A 25,746-nucleotide genomic window follows, 5' to 3' on the forward strand; every position below is an offset into this window, starting at 1 on the left:
CGATATTAACCCCTATGTCTGATACCAATCTATTAAGTCCTCTTCAGAATCACGAAACACATGCAATGATGCCAAATGTAGGCCATCACAGGCCAGTGGGTAGAAAGTCCTTGGATCCAGTGGCATTGGAAGCATCTCAGCGTTGGCAGGGGTCTCTACATCAGGGTGAGTCCATGTGTCTTGTCAGCTGCTATGTCTCCCAGGGTATGAGCAGAGAGTCTCCTGCTTCCAAGAAGGAACTACGGGATTTCCCAGAATTTCAGGAGAAGGCCACGCCCACACAGAGGCCTCATTGGCTATGATCTGATTGACAAGCTAGACTCCTCCCTACATTCTTGGAAGGCAGCTATGCCCACCACTATATCCACCCTACATTCTTAATCCTCAAATTGACCAATGATTATATATCTACCACATCGTTGTTACAGCCATGGCTTCCATGCATTTCCTCGAGGGCCTTCCTCTCTCTTGCTGCCCCTCCCCTTTACCAAGCATGATGTCCTTCTCCAGGGACTGGTTTCTCCTGACCACATGTCCAAAGTGTCAGCATCCTTGCCTCTCAGGAGCACTCTGGCTGTACTTCTTCCAAGACAGATCTGTTTGTCCTTCTGGTGACCCTATAGGACAGGGCAGAACTGCCCCCGTGAGTTTCCAAGAATGCACTTCACTGGAATAGAAAGCCTCCTATTTCTCCCGAGAGGCTGTTTGCTTTGAACTGTTGACTCTGCCACTAGCAGCCCAACTCGTAACCACTATGCCACCGGGGCTCCTCTCAAGAAGGGAAAAGAGAACCTTACTTCAGTTGAGTACTTCAAAAAGTTGTAAGGTCTCTCCTCCCAGTAAACATTCAAATAGATGTGAGAGGACCCTTCCTGGGTGCCACCTGCTGGCTGGGGAGAGGGACTGAACAGCACCAGGGCTCCTTCAAGCCTCCCCAATCTGATTCTTCTCTCCCATTTCCCAGTCTCTATTTCATACTCCTATCCAAAGGAATTAGGAATGCATGACTTTCATACTTTTCGATCCAAGAGGCGCCCAGTTGCACAAGTGTGGATCTTTGACCAGATAAAGCTTCCAGAGGGAAAGCACGACTCAGTTCGCTGTCTGCTCTCTGCCCATGACATTGTGAAAGAGTGAGGGGTAAAAGAAAAGACTTTGAACGAGAGTGGTGACAGAGGTTGGGTGAGATGAATTCGCTGGAAAGATCAAACTTGAACCAGGAGTTTACGTGTCCTTGGTGAGTTTCTGATCGCCAAACACTCGGAGTGAATTTGAAATTTAAATTCTTCTCACCCAAGTTTTTCCTTCCCAAGTCATGGGCTTCGTTTCTCTGGAAATGTTTAAATGATTTGAATGTATCAAAAGAATCCCTTGTACTGGGCAAGAGGCGGGTGGTGGGTTGCTAACCAAAATGTCAATGGTGCACAGGCTGAAGATGAGCCCGTCTGCTTTCCCTAAAGACTCACAGTCTCAGAAACTCTGGGGAACTGAGTTCTACTCTGGCCTGTAGGATTTGTGTTTGCTGGGATAAGCTTGGTGGCTGTGGGTTTGTTCGGGTTTCACTTGGTTTGGGGCTGGAGGCTGATGTGAGAGCTTCTGACCCCTTCACACTGAGAATCTGCTTCCTTCTCTCTGGACTGACAGTGCATGAACCTTGGCATCAATCTATGGCCGCCCCACCCGGGACCTACTATGACCGCAGGGAATCTCTACATTCTCCCAGAGACTCCCTCTCTAGTGAACTCTTCATCTCGGCGTGTATCAGGAGGAAAGAAGGCAGGATTTGAAGATTTAGAGCTCCCTCCTCCTTTCCCTTCCTCCTGGTGACCCCTGCTAATAACTTGTTCAGGACGTTTTGGTTAGGTGGGGTCCGCCGCTGCTCCTGCAGCACTGAGGGAGATGCCGGGGATGGGCCAGAGGGCCTCACGATATAAAAATGAAGCCCATGGATCAGCCCTATCCACACAGCAATGAGGGGATTAAACAGCGCTTCTCCCTAGTCAGAGAACTGAAGGTGGCTTGCTAAGGTGATACTATGAGGGGGCTTCAGAAGCCATGGGGAAATTCCTCTACCATTGAATTCCCCTTTCCCCACAAGCTTTCCGAAGCCCTCTCATTTAAGAGCACTGCTGCCCAGTGGGGATAGGAAAAAAAGGGGGCACCCCAAAACAGACGAAGCACACTAGACAGATAGGAGAAGCAACAGAGCCAGGACTAGAAGCCAGGGTTCTTCAGTTCCAGTCCAGTGTTCCCTGCCTGTCTTTACACTGACCAGACTTCGATGATATTTTCCTTCAGCCCCCTGCTTTTCATGCTTTCCGCAAACACCTATGAACTTTCCCTCTGGACCAGGAACTTTGCTGCATGCTAGGACTGCAGAGTTGAAGAAGGTCACATGCTGCCCTCCCTGGCTGTCAGACCGCTCATGGCTCAAAGTGGAGCTGAAACATCTGCTGAGCAGGGCCTCTCCCTGGGGAACTGCCAAGGGCAAGCCAAGAGTGTTAGCCAATGAGTCAACAAGCCCGAATTGACTTCCTCTACCCTGCCCTTCCAAGAAAATCATTCATTTAGGGGAAATGGCAACAGATCCCCCTCCTGGAATGATAGCTATTTTGCCTTCTCAGTTTGATCTGATGCCTTTGGCTCTTTGACTGAGATTCTCATGCATCAAAAAGAAAAAGCTAGTCCCAAGGGGAAGTGTCTTTAGAACCATGACTCCTGACACTGGCTGCGTATTAGCGTGTGTATCTGGATGCATCGAAACTAAACAAAAACAACACTCGTCTCCAACCCAGACCAATTAAATAAACCGTCTCGGATGAGATGCAGACATTGCTGTTTTAAGTTCTTCAGATGATTGAAGGTGGGCTGGGACTGGAAACGGCCAATGCAGCAGAGGCAATAGTGAGCCCCATGGTTGGTCTGATTCCGTTACTCAGTTCTAGTCACTAAGAGAGGGTCCTGCAGTGCAGTACCTCTCACACCTGCTTATTATTATTCTCAATGTTACTTGTTCTCCTTTTGTAATGCCTCAAACCAGTGTTTAGATCTGAGAGAAAAGAAAACTGGAGGGCTTCATGGGGTTTACAAGGCGGTGAACTTCCTTTCATTTTTAAATTTGTGGAGTATGACCTGCAGGACACAGCTGCACAGCCCCACTCAGGGGATCCGTGACAGTATCCCAGGAAGCCTCCCTCCTCCCCACCCCCACCCCCGGTTCTGGAAGCCCTATCTCCTTTTTTTTCCCTTGCCCCCTCCCTCCCTCCTTCCCTGTCCCCTCATCTCCCCGCTGAGCTGGTCAGTAACTCCTCCGCAGATGGGCTTTGGGCCGTTTCCGTCACTTTGCTGCTACCGATATCATTGCGATAAACATGGGCATGCACTGGTCTATTCATAGTTTGTTTTTTATGTCTTTGGGGTATATACGGAATAGAGAGTTTGCGGCATCATATGGCGCTCTTATTCCAGTTTTTAAAATGCCATATTGTTTTCCATAGTGCCTAAACAATTCTGCATTCACCCTAGCAATATATGTGTTCTGATCCTCCCCACCTCCCCAAGCTTCTCCAGCATTAGTTACTTTCTGGTTTCGGGTGTTGGATTTAATTTTTTCCTTCAAATTAGCTATGGGTGCCATTGTAAGGCAGCATCTCCTCATTTTCATTTGAAATTCTCTGATAGCTAAAGATCCCGAGCACTTCATATGATTGCCGGTCACTCCGTGTCGTCTTTCGTGAATTGTCTATTCCTGTTTCTGCCCAGGTTTGCACTAGGTCCTCCCCCCCCTCCTCTTTCTAATGTATTATAATTTGCTACAGAGTTTTTTGAATTAGCCCTATATTCAATTTATCATTTCTGATTTTATCCCCCTGGATATGAGTTCTCTTTTTACTCTTTAAATAAAGTCTGTTGGTGAACATAGATATTCGATCTTTGGGTGGCACCAGTAGCTTATTTTGTCTCTAGTGTTAATGGTTTGTTTGGTAGTGTAGTGTGCCTTGTCTTAGGGGACTTTTTTTTTTCATTGATGATCATGATTGTTCTAGGATTTATATTTAAATATTTAATTCACCTTGTATATGGTATGAAATATGGGTCCTATTTCATTCTTTTGCATGTGCAGGTCCAATTTTTCCAAAACCATTTGTTGAAAAGATTATCTCTTTCCTATGTATTGTGTTTTATTTCTTTATAAAAAATCAGAGGTTTGTAGCTGCTTGGTTTTATTTCTGAGTTCTCTGTTCTGATCCAATGGTTTGCATAGCTATCTTTGTCCCAATACCAAGTTGTTTGGATTAGCGCAGCTGAATAGTTGGTTTTGAAATCAGAAGAGTGAGATGCCCACTATTCTTTTTTTTTTGGTTTGTTTGTTTTTCAGTAGTGTTTTGTTTATCTTAGGCTTCCTTCCTTTCCATATGAAGTTGGTGATTATTTTCCCATTCATTTGGAGAATTGTGCTGGGATATGACTTGGAATTGCATTGAATTTACAGAGTGCGTTCAGTGATGATAACCATTTCACTGTATTAAGTCTTCCAATGCATGAGCATTGATGCTTTTCCATTTTGTAAGCGTCTTTTGGTTTCTAATAGCAATGCTTTATAGTTTTCTTTGTGTAAATCTTTAGTTTCTCTGATTAAACTTAATCTTAAGTACTTTTTCTTTTGGGGTGGTTATTTTAAGTTTTTTTTTTTTAAACTTATTCGGAATTTATTCTTCTTTTGTACTTGGATCCTGAGTGAGTCTTGGGAGAAAAAATTTTAAAAGTCAAATTTGTGGGGAATGCAAAGGATTTAATTTTTGATACGTTGATTTTAATGTGACAATAGAACATTCTCAAACAAAACAGAACAAAACAAAACGAAAATCACTTATATCAAGTTGATGTAGATAGTGACCCTATAAGACAGGGTAGAACTGCCCCCTGTGAGTTTCAGAGACTTCAGCTCTACATGGGAGTAGAAAGCCTCCCCTTTCTCTCCAGGAGCCACTTGTGGCTTTGAACTGCCAACTTCACAGTTAGCAGCCCAACTCATGACCACTCTGCCATCAGAATATTCCAGTGGATAGTCATTAGAGTATGTAGTCATTTTTTTTTGCTTTTTAAATTTGTTTTCAGAGTCTTTTTCCTTCATACAAAGAAGCCTACTGATTTTTTGTATGCTAATCTTATAGCTTTCCACATCACCAAAGTTTTCAAATAATTCCAGCAATTTTTTGCCACATCTTTTGTTTCCTGTATATAAGATCACAGCATCTGCAAATTGTTCTGCTTCTTCCTTGCCAATTCCCATGCCCTTATTTTCTTTTGTCTACTAACTCTCAATGACGCTTCCAGCACTGTGCTAAATAAGAGCCGTTGTCAAGGGCAACTCTATCTGGCTCTCCTTCAGAGGGGGAACGCTTTCCATTTCTCTCCATTCAGCAAACTGCTGACAGCATTCCATGGGTGGCCTTTTTTATGTTGAGAAATTTATCTTCTATTCCTACTTTATTGAATGTTTTTTTTCAATCAAGAATCAACGTTGAATTTTATGGAATGTCTTTTCTTCATCAATTGACATAATTGTGTAGTTCTTTTACTTTATTTGTGTGGTAAAGTGCATTGATTATTTTCCTTTTATGGAACATCCTTGCATTCATGGTATAAATCCCACTTAACCATGATGTATTTTTAATGATTTTAATTTGATTAGCTAGAATTGTGTTGGAAATTTTAGCATCCATGTTCATAAGTGATATTCATCTGAGTTTTCAATTCTTTGGCTGGTTTTGGTATCAGGATTATAGAATGAGATTGATAGTGTGCTGTCCTATTTGACAGTATTTGAATAGCTTCTCTAAATGCTTCATAGATTTCCCTAGTAAAATAAGGTGGTCCTGAATTTTTTTGTTTGGGGGAGTTTTTTAATGACCAGACATATTTCTCCTTGTGTCATGGGTCTGTTAAGGTTTGCTATATTAAGCTGTACTCATTTACATAGGGAATATACTTCTAGAAATTGGCCCATTTCTTCTAGGTTTTGGCATTTGTTAAGAGTATTTTCTTTAGTTCAGAAAAAAAGAGCATTTTCTTTAATAATAGTGTGTAATTGTCATTATATTGAGCATCACATGGATCATGCTCCACAAAATACTAACTTAGAAAAGTGAATTACTAGGACAATTATATAAATGGCCTATATTTCATACATAAGGGACTCTCAAAACCTTTGTAGAAAAAATTCATTTTCCCATGAACTTTTAAAAGCCCCCTTGTGGGTCAAGCAGAAAGAAAATGTTTTGAAAATGATGATGGCAACATATGTATGTCAAACATGCCAAATGTGCTTGATACAATTGATGTATGTATTGTTATAAGAGGTATGAGAGCCCCAATAAAATGATTCATAATAAAAAAGAAGGAAAAGCCCCTTTGTACAACTTGAGCCCATAAATATTAGTGTTCCAATGATAACAGTGAATGTTTTTGCCCACACAAAAAGAATTCAAGTGAGATAAACAAGCGCCATCTAGCTCAGAAGCAACAAAGCCCACATGGAGGAAGCACACCAGCCTGTGCGATCACGAGGTGTCGAAGGGATCGGGTATCAGGTATCAAAGAACAAAAAAAATCATATTATTGTGAATGAGGGGGAGTGCAGAGTGGGGACCCAAAGCCCACCTGTAGGTAACTGGACATCCCTTTACAGAAGGATCTCGGGGAGGAGACAAGCCAGTTAGGGTGCAGGGTAGCGACGATGAAACATACAACTTTCCTCTAGTTCTTAAATGCTTCCTCCCCACCACTATCATGATCCCAATCCTACCTTACAAATCTGGCTAGACCAGAGGATGTACACTGGTACAGATAGGAACTGGAAACACAGGGAAGCCAGGACAGATGATCCCTTCAGGACCAGTGGTGAGAGTGGTGATACCGGGAGGGTGGAGGGAAGGTGGGGTAGAAAGGGGGAACAGATTACAAGGATCTGCATATAACCTCCTCCCTGGAGGGGATGGACAACAGAAAAGTGGGTAAAGGGCAACGTCAGACAGTGTAAGATATGACAAAATAATAGTAATTTATAAATTATCAAGGGTTCCTGAGAGAGGGGGGAGCAGGGAAGAGGGGGGAAAATGAAGAGCTGTTATCAAGGGCTCAAGTAGAAAGCAAATGTTTTGAGATTGATGATGGCAACAAATGCACAAATGTGCTTGACACAATGGATGGATGGATGGATGGATTGTGATAAGAGTTGTAGGAGTCACCAATAAAAGGATTAAACAAACAAACAAACAAAAAAGAATTCAAATGTTCTTCCTCTCACCATAATCCACTAGTGTATATAGATGACGTTTGGACCCTAGTAGAATTCCTGGACACAACAGACCTCTGAATCAGTATCACCAGTAACAAACCACACCAAACAGTTCCTGGTAATGAAACAGTAAATGTCCTTGGCTCCTAATCAAAGATTGGAAGTTACATTCCCCCAGAACGCCTAGGAAGAAAGGCCTAGCAATCTACCTCGAAAAACCAGCCAATAAGAACTTGATGAAGAATGGTTCTATCCTGACACGTGTGAGGTTGCCATGAGTTAAAACCAACCAGTGACAAGTGATAATGTTCAAAGAGATCCGGAGTCTTATTTGCATACATCAATCTTTTTTATCCCTGACCTAGCTTCAGTGAACCACATACCACAAAGCTTCTATCCTGCCTGCTCACTTTTATCTCTGACCCACACAGTAATGTGGGGCTTCGGACCCGGCTCTGGTTGCAGGGCTCAACCCAGGTAGATTCAACGGCATCAAATTGTGGATGGCATGGGTTGCTGGGAGGAGGAAAGTAGAGGCAGCACAGGTGAAAGATCGGGATCAGGAATCTCTCTTCCTGTAGGTAGGCCTGCCCATGGGTAAGGATGTGGATCAGATAACTTAGATGGGTTTCTTTTTCCCTTTTTTCTTCCCAACCCTCCCCTAACAAAACTCTCTCTCTCTCTCTCTCTCTCTCTCTCTCTCTCTCTCTCTCTCTCTCTCTCTCTCTCTCTCTCTCTCTCCTTGTATTATGAAGCAATTGAGTAGTTATTCCCATGGGAGGAAAACTAAGCAGTATGTTTTTAAAAAATGAAAAGGAAATGATACGAAGTCAATTGGTTCCTATAATCAAATCACTAACACCTGAACTCCAACAAGTGGGAGAGAAGATGAGCAAAGTTGGAAACTGTGAAACCTGCCCGCGCCCTAATTGTGAAGCTAATACCCATTTCCCCCCTTTGAGGCTCATTTGCTCCAAGTCTTGTTCCAGGAGACATTTTAATCCCTGCTGACCGCAGAGCTAAGACATGCTACATTTGTGCGGTTGACCAGGTACTGCGTTAAAACACAGTCTTTCTTTTTTCATGTGGATTAAGTTGGGTCTTAAATAAGTTTTGCAACACCAAAACTGAGGTTGCCAGAGGCTCAGTAAGTTTTCCAGGACAATACACTCTGAAAGGGGCTAGGATTTGAACCCACATCTTCTAATTCCCAAGAGTTAATGGTTAAACACTCCACTGCAGATTAGAGGGTGGGTGCTTGATTAGCACCCTCTGGTTCTAATCAGTTGCTCTGCAGGCGGGAAACCCCAGGTATTTGTGTTCCTGTAAAGACCACAGAAGAGAAAACTCCGCAGGCCGTTACTGATCTCTCATGCTGCCTTGGACTTGACTCAATAACACAACAGTCTAATGGCAGACCTGCAATTTGTACCATGATTCTAAACTGTCCCTCAAGGTCAAAGATGGACAGAGGAACTTCAAGAAGTTGGTGGGAAAATTCCATTATCTTTCCATTCCCTTCTTTTATGAACTTCAGAACATCCTCACATACATGTCTGGCTATGAAAAAATTTGGTTTTGCTTTCTAAAAGAGCCACGTACACAATAAGTATGCCCTGCTGCTCTTGGCTGTGCATTAGTGAATACTCGGGCCTATAGGACCCCAACCACCATGGCCGTACACCGGCTGCCATTGAAGTGGTTCCAGCGCATGGTGACCCCAAGCCTGTCAGAGTAGCACTATGCTCTGCAGAACCTTCCAGGGCTGGTTTTCTTCTATTTTCTTTTCCTTCAAAAGTCGATCACCACAGCTTTCTTCCGTGGTGCCTCTGAGGAGACTCAAATCTCCAGCCTTTCTGTTAACAGCTGAGTGCATTAAGCATTTGCAACTCCTGCGTCTTAAAGTCGTCGCTGGTCCTTAGAGTCCTAGTTCTCTGCTTCCCTCTTTCCACCCTCAAAGGGCAGCCTTGGCTGTCTCTCTGGCATTTGACTGTGCTTCAAAGAAAACACTGCCTTCGACTCAAGCTGCCCCAGCAGCCCGCGAAACAGGAAATTCTGAGCACTTCTGGGCATGAGTCAACCCCATGTTCAGGAATTGCCATCTCTGCCCACGGAAGCACCCACTCTTTTCTGTTTGGGACCAAAATAGATCCCTCCTTCAGAAGCCTCACTGCTTGTTCTACTCTCAGCAGTAAAACACAAAGCCACAGAGAGCTGTGGAGTTGTTCAGAGGAATAGCTGCTGTGCCAGTGGACACAACAGAAGGGGTGGGGGTGGCAGATGGCAGCAGGAAACATTAGGTTGTTGGGGACAATCTTGCTTGGGGACAGGGCTTCCAGTACCTTGATTGTTCATTCCTTTGTCTATTCATTCAGCAAACATTTATTAGCAAATACTATGTGTCAGGTCCAGCACAAGAGATAAAAGGCAAATAAGACCCAACTCCTGGCCTCCAGGAGCTCCCCATCTAGTCAGAGGGAAAGGACACTACAAGTTGGGTGCTAGAGTAGAAGCTTGGAGCCAGACGGACAAACAGATGTGCACGACTATTGTAGGATCCAAACATCCACTGCACAGACTCTGACGACTCAAAGTGACCACACAGCACAGGGTAGGTCTATCTCTCTGAGCTTCTGAGACTGGAAATCTTTCCTGGAATGGAAAGCCCCGTCTTACCTGCCTTGGTGTAAGCTGCTGCTGGCTTCAAATTGCTGACCTTGCAGCCCAATGAGTGACCGCTCGTCCACCAAGACTCAGCACATCTAAGATCAGCAACTGCCTCCAACTTACACTGATGAACGATACAGCGAGGCAAACCTGGGTGTTTTGTTTTATCAGTATAAGTAATTACAGTTAAAATCAAATGCCAGGAATTTGGGGGTTGGGATAATATAGAGAGCAGACACGCTGGAATTTTCTTTTGCTTACGCATCTCCATTACAGAGATCATGGGATCATGCCAAATGTTTGTTTGCTTAACTTGATTTTGAATTGGGGAGAGATTTACAGAGCAGGTCACTAGTTTATATCCAGTGATTTACACGCATTTTGTTTCATCTCATGGATTTCAATCTCCTCAGTGTGCCATCATCGCTGACCTTGCTTCCTTCTGGGGTTTCCTGCTCTTGGCCCCCCTTGAAGAGCAGCTGTCTGCTTGTTTCCACAGCACTAAGCAGCATGGAAGCCCCATTAACAGAGAACACTACAATTGTCATGTGCCCAACTGTGTCTGACCCACCCTACTCCCCCAGGACCTCTGCAAGGAATGAACTCATGAAACGTCTTAGTCCTCTTGAACTTACTATGTCTCCAGAAGCACAGAAACCGTGTTCCCTTCTGCCTATTAGTAATGTTTGAGGATCCTCCAAGCAACCAGGCCCAGCTCTTCAGAGAAATGTATCAAGTTACCCAGTGAAGGAGGAGGAGGAGCTCCTGGTGGTGGGAGTGTTCCCCCCTGGAGGTTCAAGTCCCACAGGCACCTCAGAAGAAAGGCCTGGAGATCTACCTCTACCAAGGGGGCCTTTGAACACTGTGGAACACAGCTCTTCGCGGACACACCCGAGTCGCCACGAATGGGGCCGACTTGATGCCAACAGGTCCCCCCAGCCAGGGGAAGGCTGGATCAGCTCTGTTGCGGCCCCCAGTGTCGTCTGTGTCAGTGTCCTTCTGTTGGTGGGGGGTTTCCTGGCAGTGCCTTCACAGGGCTCCAGGCTGTGGGCTGGGCTTTCAGGAGGCTTCCCCTGTTCAAACCCAGCTGAGGACAGGCGCGGTGTGTATTTCCGGCCCCGTGGTAGTGACAGCTTTGTCAGGAACGGATATAGCATAAAAGGACCTTTGCAAAGAGAAAGTGCATGATTCTAAGTGGAAAGCAAAACAAACAGCAACCAAAAAGAAAAGAAAAAAAAACGTTTGCTTTGTTTTTCTTCTTCAAAAAAAACCAAGGCAATTCCCCCAGACATCCTGCTAAGCCACAGAAGACTGCAAAGGGTTAACGCTCATGCTCTTGATGTGCAGTCATTTGGCATCTTCCTCACTTTGGCTTTTGCTGCCTTTCACCCACCAGGCCACCACTTTCACTTTCCCTCCTCCTGACCTGCAGTCTCTCTTCAGTGGGTCAGGGCCAAGGAAGAGACCCCGTGGGGCAGAAGTGGTTAAGAACTCACTTACCAGCATCACCTGGAAGGTCCCATCCTCCCCAGTGGCTTCTTGGAAACCCCTCCTGGTGGTCTGCTTCAGGGGCCACATCCCCGAACCCCCTGCGGAGCAGTTCTGCTCTGCTCTCCTGGGGTCCCCAGGACTCAGAATTGGCTTCACAGCAAAAGGGGGAGGTGGGGGCAGTGGAGCTGAGAGGCAGAGCAGGCAGCTCAGAGCCTCCAAGGCCTGCCTTGCCTTGTTCCCCAGGGAACAGGAGCCTTGATCCACACCCAGGCCTGGGGTGCCTGTTGCCCCATGGAATCCTCTCAACACCCAGGAGCTGCCTGCTGCTCTCACTCCACCTTCACAGGTGAGGAGGCGGGGCTGCTGGGCAGTAACTCACTTGCCTAGGTTGTGATGGGGCTGGAGTGAGTGCTGGACCAGCCCTGCTGCTGGCACTGGGTTTGCAGGGACGCTTCCTGGCAGGTGCCTCATCCCCATGGCTTTCTGAGGCAAGCCTTTGGCTCCCCTTTGCAGTCCTCCTTGGCCCATCCCCAAGTTAATCTCTCTCCAGGGAACTTTGATGGGGTCTTTCCTCTTTCCAAGAGCTCAGATCTGGTTCCGTTGGGACACAGCACACTGTCCCCCGCCCAGCAGGCTGCCCTGTGGACTAGCAGGCACGGCCCTGGGCAGTGGCGCGCGTGCCCAGCTTGGTGCAGCCTGGCCTGTGGGCTGCTCTTTGCCTGCGGGTGCAGCTTCCTCGCGCGCCGGGATTTCAAAGTTTGCCTCCTCTGGGCACTCTTCGCGTGGCCGAATGCATCTTTCCAATCTCATCTGCCTACTGGAATTCTTCCCGACTGGAAAGCATCTTGGGAGCATGGGTCACAGGAGTCTAACCGCCTTGAGTTCAAATCCTAGCCTGCAGCTTCCTTGAAACATTCTTTGAGGGTCTGTTTTTAAAGACCCTCACTAGCAAAGTGAAGGGGGCAGACCGGACCCAGAAGGAAGAGGACGATGGGTCAGCAGTGCAGGGCTCACTGCCATGTAGTCTCTTCTGAGTCCTAGAGACGGTATACGTACAAGGAGTTTGAAGCAAGCTGGAGAAGGTTCCAGGAAGCTTCTTAGAGAAAATGACCACTAGGGGAGCCCTGTAAGACAAGCAGGAATTTAAAAGGTGGAAGCAAACTTACGTGCATGAGAAACACGAAAGAGTCCCAAGACCTGTGTTACACCTGTGTAACATCTACTTGGGGATGGGAGACATCCAGCCATTTACGTCATCAATACCGCCTAACATCATACTTCTCGCGGAAGAGAGGCTGTTCCAGCCATCACATTGTTGTTGTTAAGGCTGTTGTTGTTAGGTGTCCTTGAGTCGATTCTGACTCATAACGACCCTGCTTACAACAGAATGAAACCGCTGGGTCCTGGGCCATCCTCACAACTGTTCTGTTGTTGCAGCCATGGTGTCAATCCAGCTCCCTCAGGGCCTCCCCTCCTTGACTGGCCTTTGGAAACAGCAGGTCTAAAGTATGTTCTGCATGGCAGAGGGTTTAGGGGTGAAGGGGGAGTGGAGACTTTTGAGTGGGGGAGCTGAGACATGTGTGGAAGCCCCCTGCCCAGTATGTGGGCTGAGACTGTGTCCGGAGAGAAATGGCGCACCACAGAGGCATTTTACACAGTCGTTTGTCCTTCAGAGACACAGCATCGGCTCCACGTTGCAGAATGGCCAAAGGCGCCAGAGATGGGCGAAGCTCAAAGGCCCTGCAGTGCTCTAGGCGAGAGCTGATGGCAGACAGGTGTTTCCAACCTCTAGGGTTCCTCTGAGTATAGAACAGGGCTACTCAACTTCCTAATGTGCGACCCTTTCAGACAGTTCCTCGTGTTGTGGTGAACCTCCCCCCCCCCGCAACCATAAAATTATCATCATTGCTACTTCATCACTGCCATTTTGTTACTGTGATGAATCGGGTGACCCCTGTGAAAGGGTCATTTGAACAACACATTCCCACTGGATGGGAGGTGAAGTAAGATTTAAAAATCCAAACAAAAACAGTTGCTGTCACATTGATTCCTGTCTCATGTCGATCCTGTGTGACAGGATGCTGACAGGTGTGACTCTCCAGAAGCAAATCTCTGGACTGGTCTGCCAAGACTCCTGTGATGGAGCTGAACTGCCAATGGTTAGGCTAGGGGCGGTGTAGAGGGCCATTTGTCCCACCCGGGCACTCTATAGCCTTGCCCCATAGCTGACTTATAAGCACGGTCTCTTCACCACTCATCGCCCTCCCAGCAGGACTGTAAGCCCCCTTGGTTGTAACAGTCCATTCTGACTCATAGTGACCCTGCTATTTACCTATTCAGTTATTTTCTGTGTGTGATTGTTGTTAATCTCAGGGAAATTCCGGTACTATCCAATTGAAAAAATCTTCTCAACTCTCCTGTCTAATTTCTCAGAACGCCCTATGCTCTTTCTGAAGATTGTGGGTGGAATTTACTGATTTAGCATATTTCTACTAAAAGAATATTATTCTGTCCCAAGAAATAGGTTTCAGAGGTTCAAGAAAAACACCGTTTTTAGATTTCGGAGAAAGAACAAGAGTATATTTCAACACACACACACCGTCCTTTTAAAAATCTGATAACCCTTTAATTTTCATCAGCGTCACAGGCTGTGGTAAACTTGTGGTTAACTCTTTCATGTTCAGAAGATTGTTAAGCCACTACCATATTGGAGGCCTCTCAGGAATAGAAAATAACAAACCCTTAATGTTTCATTGGAAACTTATTTTGGTTCCTTGACTCCTTTTCTTTCCAAAATAAAAAAAGAAAATAACTGAATCTAATTTATTTAAAAAAATAAGCCTTATACTTTAAAAATGTGTTAAGGGACAAGCTATCCTCCCAGTTATCCATCGATATAATGTCAGCCCATGAATCATTCCTTTTTTTTCTTTAACTTTAAAAAATATCCCCCTTATTTTATGCCACAAGCCCTTCTGAACACACAGTGAATATTGCCATTGCTACCAGTTTGTGATGATTTCCTTTTTCTTTTCCATTTTTATTGCGAATTAGGTGGACCTTTACACTTCAGATCATTTTTGCACTCAGCAATTTAGACAATTTATCAAACCTCCCTATAGCTTACCTGTCCCCCGTCTTTGTTTTTATTTTCTCTCTTGTATGTTAGTATCGCCCCTTTCACCCGCTAACACCTGTCTAACCTCTAGCTAGGGATGGGAAACGTCCAGCCATTTAAGTCATCAACATCGGCTAACATCATAGTCCTCACCAAAGAGAGGTCGTTCCAGCCATCACATTGTTGTTGTTGTTAGGTGTCGTTGAGTCAATTCCTACTCATAACAACCCTACTTACAACAGAATGAAACACCACCGGTCCAGCGCCATCCTCACAATTGTTCTGAAGTCAGAGCCCATTATTGCAGCCATGGTGTCAATCCAGCTCCTTCACGGCCTTCCTTGCTTGGCTCATCCTTCCTGACAACATGTCCAAAGTATGTGAGACAAAGTCTACCTCTAAGGAGCATCCTGGCTGTACATCTACCAAGACAGATTTGGTTTTTTCTTTAATGGAAGTCCGTGGTATTTTCAATATTTTTCACTCGCACCATAATTCAAATGCATTGATTCTTCTTTGGTCTTCCTGATTCAATGTCCAACTTTCTCATGCATAGGGGGAGATTAAACATATCATGGCTTGGGTGAGGCACACCTTAGTCCTCAAAGCAACATCCTTGTTTTTCAACACTTTAAGGGTGTCTTGTGAAGGAGATTTAGCCAATGCACTGTGTTGTGTAATCCATCCCTTGACTTCCTGCTTCCATGAACATTGACTGTGGATCCAAGCAAGACAAAATCCTTGACAATCCTAACCCTCTGTCCTTCCATAACTGTCATGGAAGAGGGACTTTCTGTCGCTTCCTTCAGAAGAAGCTTTAGAGAAAAATTAGTTATCTGATAACTTGAATGCCAAGGAAAACAACCATGTGTTCAAAAATATTTTGTACTGCAGGTAGTCCCCAATTGATGACATGTTCGAGTTGCTTTTCATGCCTATCTGTGTTGATTTGCTTTTCAGCATCTTACCATCAGTAACATGTGCTACATAGAGTGCTACAGTCTAACTTGCTGATTTTACCCTTCTCAGATGTTGACTTCCAAGAGCTCGGAGCTTAGAATTATAAACATTCTGATACTAAAGGACATTAAAAGTTTTCTTTGAAAATTAAGAGTTTTTCAATTTATGTCAAAGTCAACTTACAGTAGAGCCAACAAACCCAGAGACCCATCATAACTCAAGGACTAGCTGGTTTCAAACTCCAAGAAATACAGAAAAGTACCAAGATTAATTCAGAACACTGCCATGTAAGCACCAGAAAATCCTACTCTAAGAAAAGATTCACAGTGTCATTTGTTTGGTCCAAGTATCTTATTATTCTTTTCAAATGAATGGTGCTGATCCACTGCAGAGCCCTGGGGTCTACACAGCTTTAGTCTTCCTCCAATATAACTGCTCTCTTGAACTTACAGTGCATCTCCTGACGCAATTTCTACTACTTTTTGGGGATTGTGTGCATTTTTGAATATTCATAACTATTATATTTTATTCAGTTTACTTTTTTTCCCCCACTTAACACTATTTTTGAGATTTGTTCTTGATAAACCCCCAAACCAAACCCACTGATATCAAATTGATTCTAACTCATAGTAACTGCACAGGACAAGTAGAACTTGTCTATTAATTTCTAGAGCTGGAAATCTTTGTCTTTGTTTTGTAACTTTCTCTTGTGAGTTAGGTGAAGGAAAACACGGCAGATTATCAGTTTTACATTCAATAATTCATGCACATTTTGTTTCAACTTAGCTACTTCAATCCCCTGACTTATCCCACTTCTTCCAAGTATGCTTCCTATCCCCATTCCGCCTGCTTTGCTAATCCTCTGTTCTTGGGTAAATGCTGTCTTTGGGGTGAATTCAGTAGTCCCAGATCTGAAGGGTGACTAAAAGTCATATAGTCTTAGAGGACCTACCATCCTCTATCTGATCAATAAACCAGGTCTCCTTTATGATTGTGTTCTGTCCTACATTTTCCTCCCACTCTATCCAGGACCCTCAAATGTGATCCTCTTCAGAGCCATTGGTCATGGTAGCCTGGCACCATCGAGTTCTTCTGGCGTCAGGGTCGTGGAGACTGATGCTTGAGTGGTCCATCAGTCCATTGGACTAATTGCTTCTGTATGTCTTTCTATTTTCATCACTCTTCTTTCCTTTAGAGAGGAGAGACCACTAGTCACTAACTTAGATGGCTGCTAATGAGTTTTTAAGACTCTAGTCCCTACTCTACAAAATAGAATACAGAATATTATCTCTATGAATTATGTTAAGACAATTGACCTAACCATTCCCCAAAACTATGGTCCTGATCCCCAAGGCCCAGTGACTTATTCCCTCAAGATGTTTGCTTATGTCTATAAAATACTTATAACTTTGCCCCCTCTCTATGACGCTACATTCATGGTTAACAAAAAAAATCAGAATTGGTGCCATTTCATTGATTGTGACTATGGAAGCCAATTGCTCCATCTTTTCCCACCAGGCTACTTTGTCGTTCTCCCGTGGAGCAGTAGGCAGATTCAAACCTCCAACATTTAGGTTAGCCATCCAACACTTTGCCCACTGAGCTATGAAGGTCCTTGATCATGTGTGTTTATTTTTTGAAATTCATGGATAGTATTCTATGGCAATTCTACCAGAGTTTCTTAATCCAGTTCCTGATTTGGAATGTTATCAGTATTATAAGCAATGTCATAATGAGCCCATTGAGTTTGCATGCATGTACTAGAATTTTTCTAGGGAATCTGTGTAAAAATGGAACTTTGGGTCATAGATTTTATAGCTCCACTTGAATTACTCTATTTTCAAATTTCTCTTTGAAGTGGTTATGCCAATTCATACTCACCATCAATTTATGAGATTTCTTCAATTTTTCCACATATTCCACACCATCATTTCGTGTTGGGAAACCTAAAGTTTTTCTTGACAGTATGAAAAATGAAGTAAACTCTCAGGGTTCTTTTGCATTTCACTGATTGCTGGTGACATTTAGCAGGTGGTTATATGTTATTGGTCACACTGTGTCCTCCTCCTCTGTGATCTGCCTGTTTGTATATTTTTCTCCTCTTTTTCTATTAGCTTGTTTGCTTTTTACTTATTCATTTGTAAAAAGTTATTAAATGTCCAAATATTTAATATTCTGGATACCTATTTTGAGGATAACTGTTTGGAGATTCTATGATTTCTAAGTAGATATCACTATCTGTACTGACTTCTGGGTTTGTATTAATGCATTTGCCTTAAGTCTTGTAATAATGGAACTAGAAATATAGAGGTTAATTGTTATTGTTGTTAAGTGCTATCCAATGGTTTCCAACTCACAGTGACTCCGTGAAACATTGCCCTGTCCTGTGACTTACGAATTTTCGGTAAGAGTCTCAGGAAATCCAGTGTCAGGTGATTCTGAGAACATACAATGAGAACCACTACCCTGGAGAATATCATAGAAACAGCATAATTTGCATAGTGATCTGATCCATTGAGGTTGGACCTGGAGGGGCCAATCATTATGTTTGATCCATTGCTCTGTGTCAATCCATCTTGTTGAAGGTCTTTCCTTTGCCGCTGCCTTTCTACTTTTCAATCATTATATCCTTTCCCAGAGACAGGTCTCTTCTGATCATTTCTCCAAAGGACACGAGACAAAGTCTCGCCATGTTGCTTGTAAGGAGCACTGTGGCTGTACTTCCAAGACACATTTGTTTGTGCCTCTGGCAGACCTTGTTCCATTCCATATTCTTTCTCAGCACCATAATTCAAGTGTATAGATTATCCTCCGGTCTTCTCTAGTCAATGCCCAACTTTCCCATGCATGTGAGACCATTGAAAATACCCTGGCTTGGGTCAGGTGCACCTTAGTCCCCAAAGGGACCTCTTTGTTCTTCAACACTTTCAAGAGGTCTTGTGCAGCAGATGCGTCCAGGGCAATTTGTTTTATTTCCTGACTGCTCCTTGCATGAGCATTACTTGTGGATCCAAGCAAGATGAAATTCCTGGCAATTTCATTCTTCTCTCCATTTATTATGATGCTTCCTGTTGGTCCAGTTGAATTTCTTTCTTTACACTGACTTGCAATCCATTCTGAATCCTGTAGGCTTTTATTTCATCAGCACGTGCTCCAATTTCTCCTCATTTTCAGCATGTAAGGTTATGTCATCTGCAGAGCTCAGATTATTCATAAATCTTCCTCCAATCCTGTTGCAACATTGTTATCTATACAGCCCAGTTTCTTGGATAATTTTCTCAGCATTAAGTATGAATAAGTATAACGCGAGCATATAACCCTGACACGTGCTTTTGTAAAGATAGTTTTATGGGCACATAATCCACATATCACAAAATCCAATCATATCAAGAATTATATAATCATTACCACCATAAATTTTAGAACATTTTAAATGGTTAAAATGCTTTTAAAATGAATTTTGTAATCTTAATCCATTCTAGTGATCCCACCTCCCGCATACATTGTTTGTTTCCCCAACCCCCTCAACCTCCCTATCTCTCACCCCCTCCCCTACACTATATTATGTCTATGCATTTACTCCTCCTGTGCTTCCCAACTGGAAAACCCAACAGAAACAATAAAACAAAATAATGTGGTAAGCATAAAGTAATCATTCTATACAGATAAAAAATACAAATAGTGAGTAAAAAAGAGAAAAGACCACCATCAGAGTTTTAAAAGCCAGGAAAGAAATTTTTGTCATGGAACAAGCAAGAAGTATTTTCACCGAGAACAATTTCAGATTGGGTCAAGAGGGAGGTCAACTGACCGAGTATCAAGTTGGATCCAGCGTAATCAAGATTACAATGATCTTTATCTGACAGGAAAGCTGCTGGAGACCCTTGCCTGTGGCTAGAGGGGAAATGCCAATGGTTTGATCTGACTAGATGCTCTGCAGATCGTTTTGGGCTCCCACTGTCCTCCACAGCCTTCTGCAAATTGGGTGTTTGCAATTTAAGCTCTGATACTTATCCCTTTGTCATATTTGAATTTTATTATTGCCTGACAGACACTCTTAACAGACAGCTAAAAAACTGAAATATTTCTGAACGTATTGGTACATATTAGTTGCCTTGAGCTTACCCAGGCCCTTCCAACAGAGTCTTCAGACCCCGACACATCAGCAACTAAAGGGTCATAGCTGGGCCAAGTTTTATCTCTACCAAGGGAAGAACTATTAAGGTCCATGCCCCCATTGGTTGCTGGTTAATTATTCGGAATCACACTCAGAGAGTAGAGCTTGAGGGTATCTTTTGTTCAATGCAAACAACTTCCTCATACAACTTTCTCTTTATCCGTGCTTCCTCCTGATGTTTTTAATTTGGTTATTTGAAAAGAATTTCCTGAAAGCAAAAAAAAAAAAAGGCAGAAATGAGAGCAGCACTAGTAGGCTTTTACTGGTCTCCTTCAATTGTTTGACTTTGGGCAATTTACTTAATGTCTCTGAACCTCAGTCTCCTGCTATGTAAGACAGAGAAATGAATACCGGTTTTGGGGGTTGCAATTACTATTAAAGGCAACATAACAAAAGAGCAATGCATAGGAGGTTGTTGTTGCTATTAAAAATAGCCCGAATGGAAGGTTTGTGCTTGCTGAGTTCTTCAAAGATAATTATCTGAATTAAACCACAACAGTTCACAAACACCTCCCATAACCCAGATCGGCTCCTGGCAGCTCTACTTCTCAGGGAGTGACCGCCTTCAGACAGCGAATGAAAGCCCAGCTTGTCCTGAACAGAACTCTGAGATGGGGAAGCACTGAACTGGCAACTAGGGGTCCTGGCCCTGATCCTAGGTTTGCCACAGATTCACTGAGTGGCCAGAGCCTCGGTGTCCTCCCTTATAAAACATGGAGGTTGACTTAAATGATCTTTAGGGTCTCTCTCACCTCTAGCATTCTGATATTCCTCTAAGAGGAAAATGGAACAGGTTCCGTGCTGTTTTATTTTAAACCAAATCCATTCATTTCCTCTGAGGCCCAGAGCCCTGATTTGGATTTCCCAAAGAAGTGAGAGCTCGTCTTGGACTTGTGTGAATCTTTTACGTTCTTATTGGATCTATTGTAGATGATGAATGGCTTTAGGGCAAAAAAAAAAAAGAAATATTTTTGCCAGATGCCCCAGGCTCCTGCTGCACTCCTGTGCTCCCGTATGATGCTCAGTAAATCCACACCTGGACTTCTCTGCTTCATGACCTATTCCAGTGTTCGACCCCAACCCCAATGACACAGCAAGACGGAGAGGGGAAAGATGGCGTTGTTTACTCAGTATTGCCTGGTCTGGAGCTGAACACAGCCTGACCTTGATTTACCCACAGAGCAAAATTCTTATCTCACACCCACCCACATCCTTCTGAAACCCCTTCCTTCTCTGTGTCTTTCATGTTGTCATGATGGGTCACAGGAACCCATTGGTTTGAACAGCAGCAGAAAAGCAAAGCAAAGAAACCAAACCACTCATCCTTCACTCTTTTCCTGCAGTCCAGGAAGCCTGCCTCGCACCCTGATATGGAATAAAGCACCAGGGTTCAACATTGTCTGTAAGAAAATTCAGCACCTACTGAGGGCTCCTTTCCCCGTACACAGGAGGGCATGTGCCTCAGAGAAGGGGACAGGTAGAGAGGAAGGATGGAGCAGCCAGGCCTGCTAGCAGCCAGATGCTGATGCTCTATGGTCCGTGAACCAGCAGCCTTAACATTATTTAGGAGCTTGTTAAACATACAGAGTCGCTTGGATCGTAACAAAACTCTCATGTGGTTGCATGTCACCATGCTGTCAACATACCCAGCATCAGTTCTGGCAAGCGTAGAGAATCCGATGTATGGATGTCATTCTGCCAGTAGGGAGTAGCTAACTGAGCAAATGACCAACGCTTGTCCATGTATTTGCTTTGTTAACATCCTGGTGGTATCCCTGGCTCATTCAATGAGCACACACGTGTCTCTGAGCACAATTCACTTTGATTCTCTTTTCCTTCTAAAAATGGAGTCAAGAGCAAACTTATAATGTTTCTGCTTGAGGGCATGTAGTGGAACAAATGAAGGGGTGTCCCCATTCCGAATCAGCCCAAGAGCCATTGGTCTGCATGCACACTCGTTGCCTTTGTTACTGTGCAAGGGCCACTGATCAGGAGCAAAAGAGCGTGAGACGCTAGATAAGACCTCGTTTCATGACATTTCTCTTCATTTGTTTGAAATCTCAGAAGCGGGATTTGAACCCGTGCCCTTCTGAAACAGTGCGGATGATTGATAGCATAATCTATCGATCCCCTCTAAAAGAGAATGCAGTTGTCCAGCATTTTAAAAATTGGGTTGAAGTCCTAACTATTCTGATGTTTCTCCTTGCTTAAGTTGTTCTGGTCATCTATGAAATGAAGCTCCATATACCGGGCCGTGGTGAGATGGAGAATTTTGTTCTTCAGCAATCCCTTAAAGGGAATAAAATCAGTAAAAGGAGAGTCTGTCGCCTCACATATCATCTTCCCCACACCCATCCTGTGATATCATCAATAGGAAGTTATTATCTCCATTATTGTCACTGCTATTTGCCAGGATGTCCAATGAAGAAGTCAAAGGCGCAAAGACTCTTGTCCTTCTGTTGAGCAGGGAATCCAGGAGGCCACCAATCCACAAATATCCCAAGGGAAAAAAAATGCAACGATGTCAGTAAGTCAGGCACAGTCAAGGAGACCCGTGTGGATAGGCTACATGTTTTAGGTTCTGATTTTGAATGGGCTCCTCCCTATGCCTTTCAAAGGACCATCTCGGATCTTTCCTAGGATTGCAGGAACAAAGTGCCAAGACCTGGTGGCTTTGAGCCAGAGGAAGGTATTCTCTGAGAGTTCCGGTGGCTGTGGATACATGTTGCCATTTTCTGGATTCTGTCTCACCACCACCAGAACTGAATCTAGAACCGAATTATACTCCACAGGGTTCTCAAAGCTGTGACCTCTCAGTAGCAGATCCCTAGGCCCGACATCAAGACAACTGTGGGTGGGCTCCAGCCCCCCACTTTTTACCCTAGCACTTAATTGATTGTGTCAACCTTTGATGGGGTCAGAGGGAAAAAGAAACCCAACCAAAGACCAGACTCACTGCCATCTACTTGGTTCTGACTCATTGTGACCCTCTAAGAGAGGGGAGAACTCCCCCTGTGGGCTGCCCAAGCAGTACCTCTCATTTGAGAAGTCTCTTTCTTAATTTAATATTGAGTAAAATTACTTACAACGAAATACACAGGTCTTATGCGTACAGTTTGATGAGTTCTGATACTTTTAAATACCGAAAATAATCAACATTCCCATTAGATTTATATTTGAACTTTTCCTATTTCTGGTTATTACTAATAACACTATTATACGTATCTCATACAAGTCTTTTTGCAGATACAATTTTCACCTTTCTTACATAAATACCTAGGGATAGAATTGCTGTATCAGAGAGTATACATATCCTTAACTTTATTATTTTTTTTAAAAATAACAACTTTCAATTTTCCAAAGTAGTTGCACCCCACATTTAAGTGTTCTGGTGTCTGTTTTCTTTGATATTCTCAATGTTTTATTCATTCTAATAAGCTATTTCTTGGTGGTTGTCAATTTGTATTACCTTGAAGTGGTGTTGAGCACCCATAGTGACAACAATCCATCCTCTTTTAAGATTTTGTCCATTTATTTATTTGGTTGTTTGCCCTTCAGTAGTTGTCTGCAGCATGTATGTGTATGCATAATATGTTCCAGACCCAAGTCTATTGACAGTTATATGTTACAAATATTTTCTCCAATAGATGTCTTGCTTTTTCATTTTCCTAATGCATTTGAAAAGCCAAAGCTTTACTTTTATTTTGTTTTTTGATAAGTATATTTAATTTCACTTCTAGAAAATTTTATCTACCTCTACATGAGAAGCAATTTATCTTTATTATTTCTTTAAAGCTCTTGTGTTTATATCTATAATACACAACCCATGCCGAAGAAAATTTTGCAAAAAACAAGATGTCAGAATTGGTGGGATACCAATGGAAATGCTTCAACCAACAGATGTCACAGGAAGGGCTCCATCATCTATACCAAAGAGTTTGGAAGGCAGTGATGCAGCCAACAGACAGGAAGAGATGCATATCCATGCCCATTCCAAAGAAAGGTGACCAAACTGAAGATGGGCATTCCCAAACAGTATCATTAATATCACACACTAACAAAATTTTGCTGAAGCTAATTCAAAAATTGCTGTAGCTATACATTAGCAAGGAACTCAAACTGGATTCAGGAGATGATATCCCTTTTTAATTTTAATCATTTTATTGGGGGCTCATACAACTCTTATCACAATCTGTACATCCATCTATTGTGTCAAGCACATTTGTACATTTGTTGCCCTCATCAGTCTCAAAACATTTGCTTTATATTTGAGCCCTTGGTATCTCTGCCTCGTTTTCCTCCTCCCTTCCCCAACCTCCTTTCCTCATGAAGTCTTGATAATTTATGTTATCATTATTTTATCATGTCTTACACCATCTGATGTCCCCCTTCACCACCTTTTCTGTTGCCTTTCCCCCAGGGAGGGGGTTAAATGTAGATCTTTGTGATCAGTTCCCCCTTTTTACCCCACCTTCCCTCCACCCTCCTGGTATCACCGCTCTCACCACTGGTCCTGAAGGGATCATCTTCCTGGATTCCCTGTGTTTCCAGTTCCTATCTGTACCAGTGTACATCCTCTGGTCTAGCTAGATTTGTAAGGTAGAATTGGAATCATGATAGTGTGGGGGGAGGAAGCATTAACGAACTAGAGGACAGTTGTATGTTTCAGTTTTTCATCATTGGTACACTGCTTCCTGACTGGAAGGAGGTGATATCCTTGCTGATGTCAGCTACATCTTGGCTGAAAGCAAAGGAACATTTACCTGTGTTTTCTTGGCTGTTGAATACACAGGGGTATTCAACTGTACGCATCATAACAAATTTTAGATAGCATTGTGAAGAATGAGAATCCTAGAACAATTAATTGTACTCATGCAGAACCTGGAAATGAATCAATAGGCAATTGCTGAGACAGAAAAAGGGAATATCGTGTCACTTAATGTATGGATTGTGATAAGAGTTGTATGAGCCCCTAATAAAATGATTTTTTTTAATTGGAAAAAAATGTGGGGCCAGGCTATATCTTTCACCTTACCTAGTCTATCTATATCCTGAACAAATAAAAGAGAGGCCTGGATATAAGAAGAACACAGAACATGACATCAGAATTTGGGGGAAATTTATTAATCACCTGAGATACGTATATAACATAACCTTGTTTGCAGAAAGTGAAGACAAACTAGAAGCACTTATTATTACGCCTCCACATAAAGGAGACAAAATCACTCACTGCACTTACACACCATCACAAAAAGCAGTGAAGAAATTGAAGCCGTGAAGAATTTCATTCCCCTTGGACTGACAATTAATACCCATTGGGCAAATCAGCTGCAAAAGACATTCAAGAATTCAAAAAACATGTTGTTGAATTTATTCAGCTTATAGTGACCTTATGTACGACCGAAAGAAACACTGCCCGATCCTGTGTCATCTCACAATTGTTCTTATGTTTGAGCTCACTGTTGTAGACCTGTGTCAGTCCATCTTGTTGAGGGCTTTCCTCGTGATTGCTGTCTCTTTACCAAGTATGATGTCAGGGACCGGTCTTTCCTGACAACATGTCTAAAGTCTCACCATCCTTGCCTCTAAGGAGAATTCTGACTGTACTACTTCAAAGAAAGATTTCTTTAGGCTTCTGGCAATATTTTTCACCTTATTCGATGTCCTACTTTCACAGGCATCTGAGGCAATTGAAAATACATGGCATGGATCAGTTACACTTTAGTCCTCTAATTAACATCCTTGCTTTTGGGTCTTGTGCAGCTGATTTGCCCAATGCAATGCAATCCTCGTTTGATCCCCTGACTCCTGCTTTTATGAGCCTTGATTGTGGATCCAAACAAGATGAAATCCTGGACAATTTCAATTTTTTCTCAGTTTATCATCATGCTGCCTATTGATCCAGTATGAGGATTTTGATTTTCTATTCTAGTTTGTTGAGAGCTTTTTTTTTCTTTTTAAATCATTTTATTTGAAAAATTTTAATTTTCTGAATATACTGATATTTTCATTCTTTATTTCATAACTGTAATG

General features: G+C 43.2%; 1 protein-coding gene across 1 annotated transcript in view; it reads left to right on the top strand.

The window, feature by feature from the left end:
* Positions 1-1,075: 1,075 nt before the first annotated feature.
* Positions 1,076-25,746, top strand: part of IL2RA (interleukin 2 receptor subunit alpha) — a 47,355-nt gene continuing 22,684 nt past the window's right edge. Inside the window, exon 1 of the mRNA XM_075552424.1 lies at positions 1,076-1,237. The gene's annotated coding sequence lies outside the window, so the exon portion shown is untranslated. The remainder of the gene's footprint in view (positions 1,238-25,746) is intronic.

This window comes from Tenrec ecaudatus, chromosome 6, assembly GCF_050624435.1.
Source record: "Tenrec ecaudatus isolate mTenEca1 chromosome 6, mTenEca1.hap1, whole genome shotgun sequence".
Lineage (NCBI taxonomy): Eukaryota > Metazoa > Chordata > Mammalia > Afrosoricida > Tenrecidae > Tenrec > Tenrec ecaudatus.